This window comes from Trachypithecus francoisi, unplaced genomic scaffold (genome assembly GCF_009764315.1).
Source record: "Trachypithecus francoisi isolate TF-2019V2 unplaced genomic scaffold, Tfra_2.0 Lachesis_group3, whole genome shotgun sequence".
In the NCBI taxonomy this organism is placed as follows: Eukaryota; Metazoa; Chordata; class Mammalia; order Primates; family Cercopithecidae; genus Trachypithecus; species Trachypithecus francoisi.
Genome location: NW_022681468.1, coordinates 115161323 through 115167789, shown reverse-complemented (window position 1 = coordinate 115167789; position 6467 = coordinate 115161323). Strand labels below are relative to the sequence as shown.

Here is a 6467-nt window from a genome sequence, read left to right as displayed (position 1 = left end):
TATTTTTTATGCACAGTTGGTTAAATCCAAGGATCCAGAACCCAAAGATACAGAGAGCTGATCATAGTTTGAGCTCTCTCCTCAATTACATGCCTATCCCATGCACCAGGTGCAGCTGGTTTTATTGTTGCAGGCTTTCAAGTTTTCAAAAGACAGAGCTCATGACAAACTGCTCTGTAGAACAGAAATGGAAAGTGTCCCAATTCATGGTAAAATTTAGCTCGTTTCTGAAGAGTTCTTTTACAAATCATAAGCACTATCCTGGTGAAAGCAACAGTATGTTAAGTTACTAGACTATCCCATACTATGTCAAAGAAAAATTTTAAGAACATAAGACCTGTAATCATAGCACTTTGGGAGGCCAAGGCCGGCGGATCACTTGAGCCCAGGAGTTCTAGACCAGCTTGGGCAACATAGGGAGATCCCAGTCTCTACAAAAAAATTAGCTGTTGTGCTGGTGAACACATGTCTTCCTAGCCTAAGAGGCTGAAGTGGGAGGATCTCTTGAGCATGGGAGGTGGTGGCTGCAGTGAGCCATAATGGCACCACTGTACTCCATCCAGCCTGAGCAACAGAAGGAGACCATCTCAAAAAAAGAGGAAAAAAGAAAAAAAGAAAGTCTGGGTGCAGTGGCTCATGCCTGTAATCCTAGCACTTTGGGAGGCCGAGGCAGGCAGATTACCTGAGGTCAGGAGTTGGAGACCAGCCTGACCAACATGGCAAAAACCGTCTCTACAATAAATTAAATAAATAAATAAATAAATAAATAAATAAATAAAAATTAGCTGGGCATGGTGCTGGATGCCTATAATCCCAGCTACTTGGGAGGCTGAGGAACAAGAATTGCTTGAACCTGGGAGGTGAAGGTTGCAGTGAGCTGAGATTGCACCACTGCATTTCAGTCAGCTTGAGCAAGAGAGTGAGACTCCGTCTCATAAAAAAAAAAAAGTAAGAATGGTTCAACTTTTAAAGGTGGGTGGCGTGCCCTTTTAATGTCAAACTGCAGCATTGTTCCACCAATACTTGTTTTACAAATAAAGATTGACTAAAGCAGTGGTTCTCACATATTAGAGTGCATCATAATCCCCTGCAGGGCTTGTGAAACCATTGCTGGGCTCCACACCAGAGTTTCTAACTCAGTAGGACTGAGGTGGGGCCTGAGCATTGCATGTCTATGTTCCCAGGTGACACTGATGCTTCCAATTTGAGACCGTGGTTTGAAAACCACTAATGTAAGGAAATATACTAGAGAATATGTTATGAGTATACTGGAGAATATGTATATATGTTAACTTACAGATTTCTGTCCAGTAGAAAAGATAACTCCCAAAGAGGACAGTTTTATTTCCCAATATGATTTTTTTTTTTTTTTGAGTCAGAATCTTGTTCTGTCACCCAGGCCAGAGTGCAGTGGCATAATCTCGGCTCACTGCAGCCTCCACCTCCCGGGTTCAAGCAATTCTCCTGCCTCAGCCTCCTGAGTAGCTGGGACTACAAGCGCCCACCACTGCACCTGGCTAATTTTTGTATTTTTAGTAGAGACAGAGTTTACCATGTTGGTCAGGCTGATCTTGAACTCCTGACCTCAGGTGATCTGCCCGCCTCAGCCTCCCAAAGTGCTGGGATTACAGGCGTGAACCACCACGCCCGGCCTCCCTTTAGGGTATTAACGAATTTTGTCTTTATCTCAGAATGCATTTCGGAATGCCCTTCCTGGAGCACTACAGACACTGTCTCTCAAAACACTCCTTGAACTAGCTTCACCGTGTTGCTGACTCTCTTGTAAATTAAAGAAATATCTTATACGTATTCCTTCATTATTTGTATGAAAGTCAAGCTTTTCACATTGTGAAAATTATACTTCAACCTGGGTGCAGTGGCTCACGCATATAATCCCAGCACTTTGGGAGGCCAAAGTGGTAGAATCACTTGAGGCCAGGAGTTTGACACCAGCCTGGCCAATATGTCAAACCCCATGTGTACTAAAAACAAAATCAAAATTAGCTGGGCATGGTGGCACACACCTGTTCCAGCTACTCGGGAGGCTGAGGCACAAGAATTGCTTGAACCCGGGAGGCCAAGGTTGCCATGAGCTGACATCGTGCCACTGCACTCCAGCCAGAGCCGGAGTGAGACTCTGTCCCAAAGGAAAAAGAAAAAGAAAGGAAATTATACTTTGATACAGTATGCTAATATAAAGGATATGATATAGCTTGGCTCTGTGTCCCCATCCAAATCTCACCCTGAATTGCAATAATCCCCACATGTCAAGGGTGGGACAAGGTGGAGATAATTGAATCATGGGGGCGGTTTCTCCCATGCTGTTCTCGTGATAGTGAGTGAGTTCTCACGAGATCTGATGGTTTTATTACGGGCTTTCCCCTTTGCTCGGCTCTCCTCTCTCCTGCTGCCCTGTGAAGAGGTGTCTTCTGCCATAATTGTAAGTTTCCTGAGGCCTCCCCAGCCATGCAGAACTGTGAGTCAATTTAAACCTCTTTTCTTTATAAATTACCCAGTCATGGGTATTTCTTCATAGCAGTATGAGAATGGACTAATACAGTGTACTAATAACAGCCCAGACAGTAGTATACAGGTACCACTATACTTTGATGCTAGAGGTATTCCCATGAAGGTCAGGAGCAGTATGTGCTATCATTACCATGATCTAACACTGTTCCAGAGGTTTTTAGGTCAGCAGTTCTCCACTGGAGATGATTTTGCTTCCCTGGGGATATTTGACAATATCTGAAATCATTTTGGCTGTCACACCGAGGAGTGCTACTGGCATGTAGCAGGCAGAGGCTGGGGATGCTGCTAGACATCCTGCGAGGCACAAACAGCTCCATAACAAAGAATTATTCAGCCCAAAACACCAATAGTGCTGCTATTGAGAAACCCTAGACTAGACAAATAAAACATGGGAAATCCATTAACATAAATGTGGGAAAATAATAAACTAGTATTTGCCAATGACAGTCTAGCTAAGAGGTCCAAAAGAAGAACCTGAAGAACAGTCAGATTTTGCAGGGGTTGCATGGTGGCTCATGCCTGTAACCTCAGTGCATTGTGAGGTCGCATTGGGAGGATCTCTTGAGGCCAGGAATTCAAGACCAGCCTGGGCAATGTAGTGAGACCGCATCTCTACCAAAAATTTAAAAATTAGCCAGGTGTGGTAGTGCACTCTGACAGTCCCAGCTGTTGAGGTGGGAGTATCACTTGAGCCCAGGAGTTGTAGGCTACGGTGAGCTGTGATCATGCCACTATACTCAAAAAAAATTTTTTTGAGACAGGGTTTTTCTCTGTTGCATATGGGGTCTTGCTATGTTGCCCAGCCTGGTCTTGAACTCCTGGCCTCAAGCAGTCTTCCTGCCTCAGCCTCCAAAAGTGTTGAGATTACAGGTATGAGCCACTGCCCCTGGCCTTACAAAATAAAAATTAAAAAAAGAAGAAGTTACAGGATGTTATGCGGCCAGTTGAAAGATGTTGGAAAACAGTTGTGCATGTGACCCTGCTGTAACCAGTTATGAAAGTGTCAGGATCCTTAAGAGATGTACTGCATCTGGCTTTCCCAAGTTTAGGTTTCTGATGAAGAATGAGATGGATCTTTTCTTCCTCCACTCCTCACCTCCCTGCAAGAACCAGGAGTGTGCATTTTGACGGGGAGGCTTCTTACCTCTGGCAGGCCACAGGGGGTATGCAGAGCCTTTCCGTGTGTGTTTTCTGGGTACTCGGATAAAGACCCCCTGTCCAGGCCTTTGTTTAGGATGTTTGGCCCATAGAGCAATGACGGTGGAATCATCTGGGAGGGGCAAAGGTTTCAACTGGAAGGAGGAGTGATCCAAACTCCAGGTTCTGGGCCTACACTTTGTTCCTATTTAGCACCCCGTTAGTGGTGCCTGGGGCCTGGAAGTCAGGGGCCTTGGTGTCCAAGTGTTGGGTGGACAGGAGGAGCTGAGGGAGGTGAGGGGCTTCTCTCCAGCACTGCCCCCAGCCCCATCCCCGAATCAATGTCCTCTGATGGCTCAGACACAGCCCCGGCCAGCAGCAGTGCAGGTCAGGAAGGACGAATGCACTCAGCACGGATCTGCTCCACAGTCTCCGCCTCACTTCATCTCGGGTTGAGGGGAGTGAGTCCCCGCAGCACTGATGATATGCTGTCAGCTGAGAACATTCAGCTTGATTTAGAAAGATAAGGTGGGACATCTCTTGGGCATGGCATGTGGAGCAGTGCCATCCCTCTGTGGTAGCGCCAAGCAATAAACCAGAATGTGCAAAACCTGCATCCCAGAATCACCATTCCTGGAGGGAAGCCTGTATTGTCAAGATGCCCACAACTAAATTAACCCAAACATTCCACCCAGCCTCGAAAACCAGTAAAATTTTGACATTAATACACTAACCCTCAGTTATATACAGAAATGTGTAAGAATAGCCACACACTCTAACGTGCGGTCATTGAGAGAGAGGAGCCCATCAGAACAAATGGAACCAAGTCCAGAAACATGTCTGTCTAGGCGCAAGATGCCAGCCTGTGTGTCAGTCAGGGAAGCAGACCGGGGGAGATATTTATTAAGATTTAAAACCAGGCTCCATAGCTCAGGCCTATAAGTACAATACTTTGGGAGGCTGAAGTGGGAGGATCACTTGAGCTCAGGAGTTTGAGGCTGCAGTGAGCTATGATCGTGCTACTGAATTGTAGCCTGGATGACAGAGCAAGACCCCGTCTCAAAAAAAAGTGCTCAGATGCGCCCTTACATGAAGTCACCTTGGGTACAGCTTCCAAGACTGGCGAGGCCTTACTGAGGACCAGGGGGCCCAGCCCTAGCTCAGCTTCTACCACCTGAGTGGCACCTGGAGGTGGCCACAGTGTCCTCAGTCCAGGCTCTGTTGGGTCTCAGATCCCCCGGTCATGCCCCTTGTGCCCAAGCTCTGCCTCATTATGGCCTCCACTGACCACAGCCTCTTGCACCTTCCCAAAGGGACCCCTGCTCATCCTCCCCAGCCTGCAGGAGTGCCTGTGTCTCCAGGAAACCCACCCTGCTGGCTCTGGGCTCTATGTAGGAGAGTTGGGCAGGCTGGATCCTGCCACTGAGTTCAGTCTCGGGGGTCTCCACCCATGCTAGGCTTCCACTGATGGGACATAAGTGGCCGGGGGGGGGGGGTCTTTACATCCATACAAGAGCCCCATGGTGACCAGGAGTGGGGTTCTGAGAAGTTAAATGACTTGCCCAAGGCCCCAGAACTGGCTAGAATTCCTGCACTGCCAGATCCAATGCCACGTTTGGGCCTCCCACTCAGGGACCCAGACACACCTCTCCATCTACCAGGCTGGGAAACGCATGTCTGCCGCAGCTTCCTCCCAGTGACTCACAGCACTACAGATTTCTGGGGACCTTCTACGGGACCCATGGCAGCAGGGAGCTGAGAACTCTTACAGAGCCCTGTGTTCTCTCTCCACCCCCTTCAGCTCCGAACTCATGTACTAGCTGCTCTGGTGTAAGAACAGGCCTTGATGAGGGTGTTGGGGCTCTTGTTAGTAGCCCAGGCCTTCAGAAATCAGGTGATGTCAATCTGGAGAGGAGGTGCCTCCTGGAGGGACTGGGGGGAGAAAGCCTGGCCCAGGGCCCTGGCCTCCTGCAGGATGAGCCCCTCTTCCTTCCCAGGGTCCCCTGAGAATCCAAAGGCATCCAAGATAAAGTGCAGAGTTCAGCTGTGTCCTGGGGTCCAGGAAAGCCAAGGAGAAGTTGTTCCACCTGCTGTCCACCAGGCACCCCAGCAGAGAACAGCCTCAGCCCACCCCAGCCCAACACCAGATCCCAGGGACTGATCCACCTGTAAGAGGGCAGCATGAGACTACCCCCATTGTCCCCAGAGAGTCCCCTCAGTCATGGGCTCTGACTAGGACACAGGTGGGCCCAGCAGGCTGGTCCAGTGTGGGTGTGGCTGTACATTGGTCCTCTGAAGAGCCTCAGGTGCTTGTGGCAGCTGGTGTGTGTCTGGGCTTGGAAGTAGAGAATGTCCCCCAGTCAGAGGGCAGGGGACACTTGTTTTGCATTCCAGTCCTCTGCAAGTACAGGGACCCCAGGCTCCGGGCACCCCAGTTCTGCCTGCCCTACCCACAGCCTACCACCATTTGACCCAGGCAAGTCATCTCGGCTCCCAGAGAGGGAGCCACCCTTCCCACCTCCTAATGTTAGCCTGCACCAGTCAAGTTCCATTCTGGAAAAACCCTCCACATCCTTGGGTCAACACCTCTTCCTTGACTCCTTTCCAGAGCTATCATCCCCACTTCCATTTTCTACCTATCATTCGATGCAGAGACCAGCTTCTTCCCTGGGTCAGGGCTGCTCTGGAGGCAGGGAGGTTGTGACCAGGCCATGGGGTATAGCAGAGCACTGGGTACAGACCAGGCTCTCCAGGCACACCTGGGCAGAGAAATCAGAGACCCACAGGTGAGTGCCCCTCCT

The 6467-nt window shown here is 49.2% G+C and overlaps 1 long non-coding RNA gene across 1 annotated transcript; it reads left to right on the top strand.

The window, feature by feature from the left end:
* Positions 1-56: 56 nt before the first annotated feature.
* LOC117070382 lies at positions 57-4734 on the top strand. The gene is made up of 3 exons (XR_004431899.1): positions 57-176; positions 3164-3167; positions 4700-4734. It is a non-coding gene; the product is annotated as an uncharacterized LOC117070382 (long non-coding RNA).
* Positions 4735-6467: the final 1733 nt, after the last annotated feature.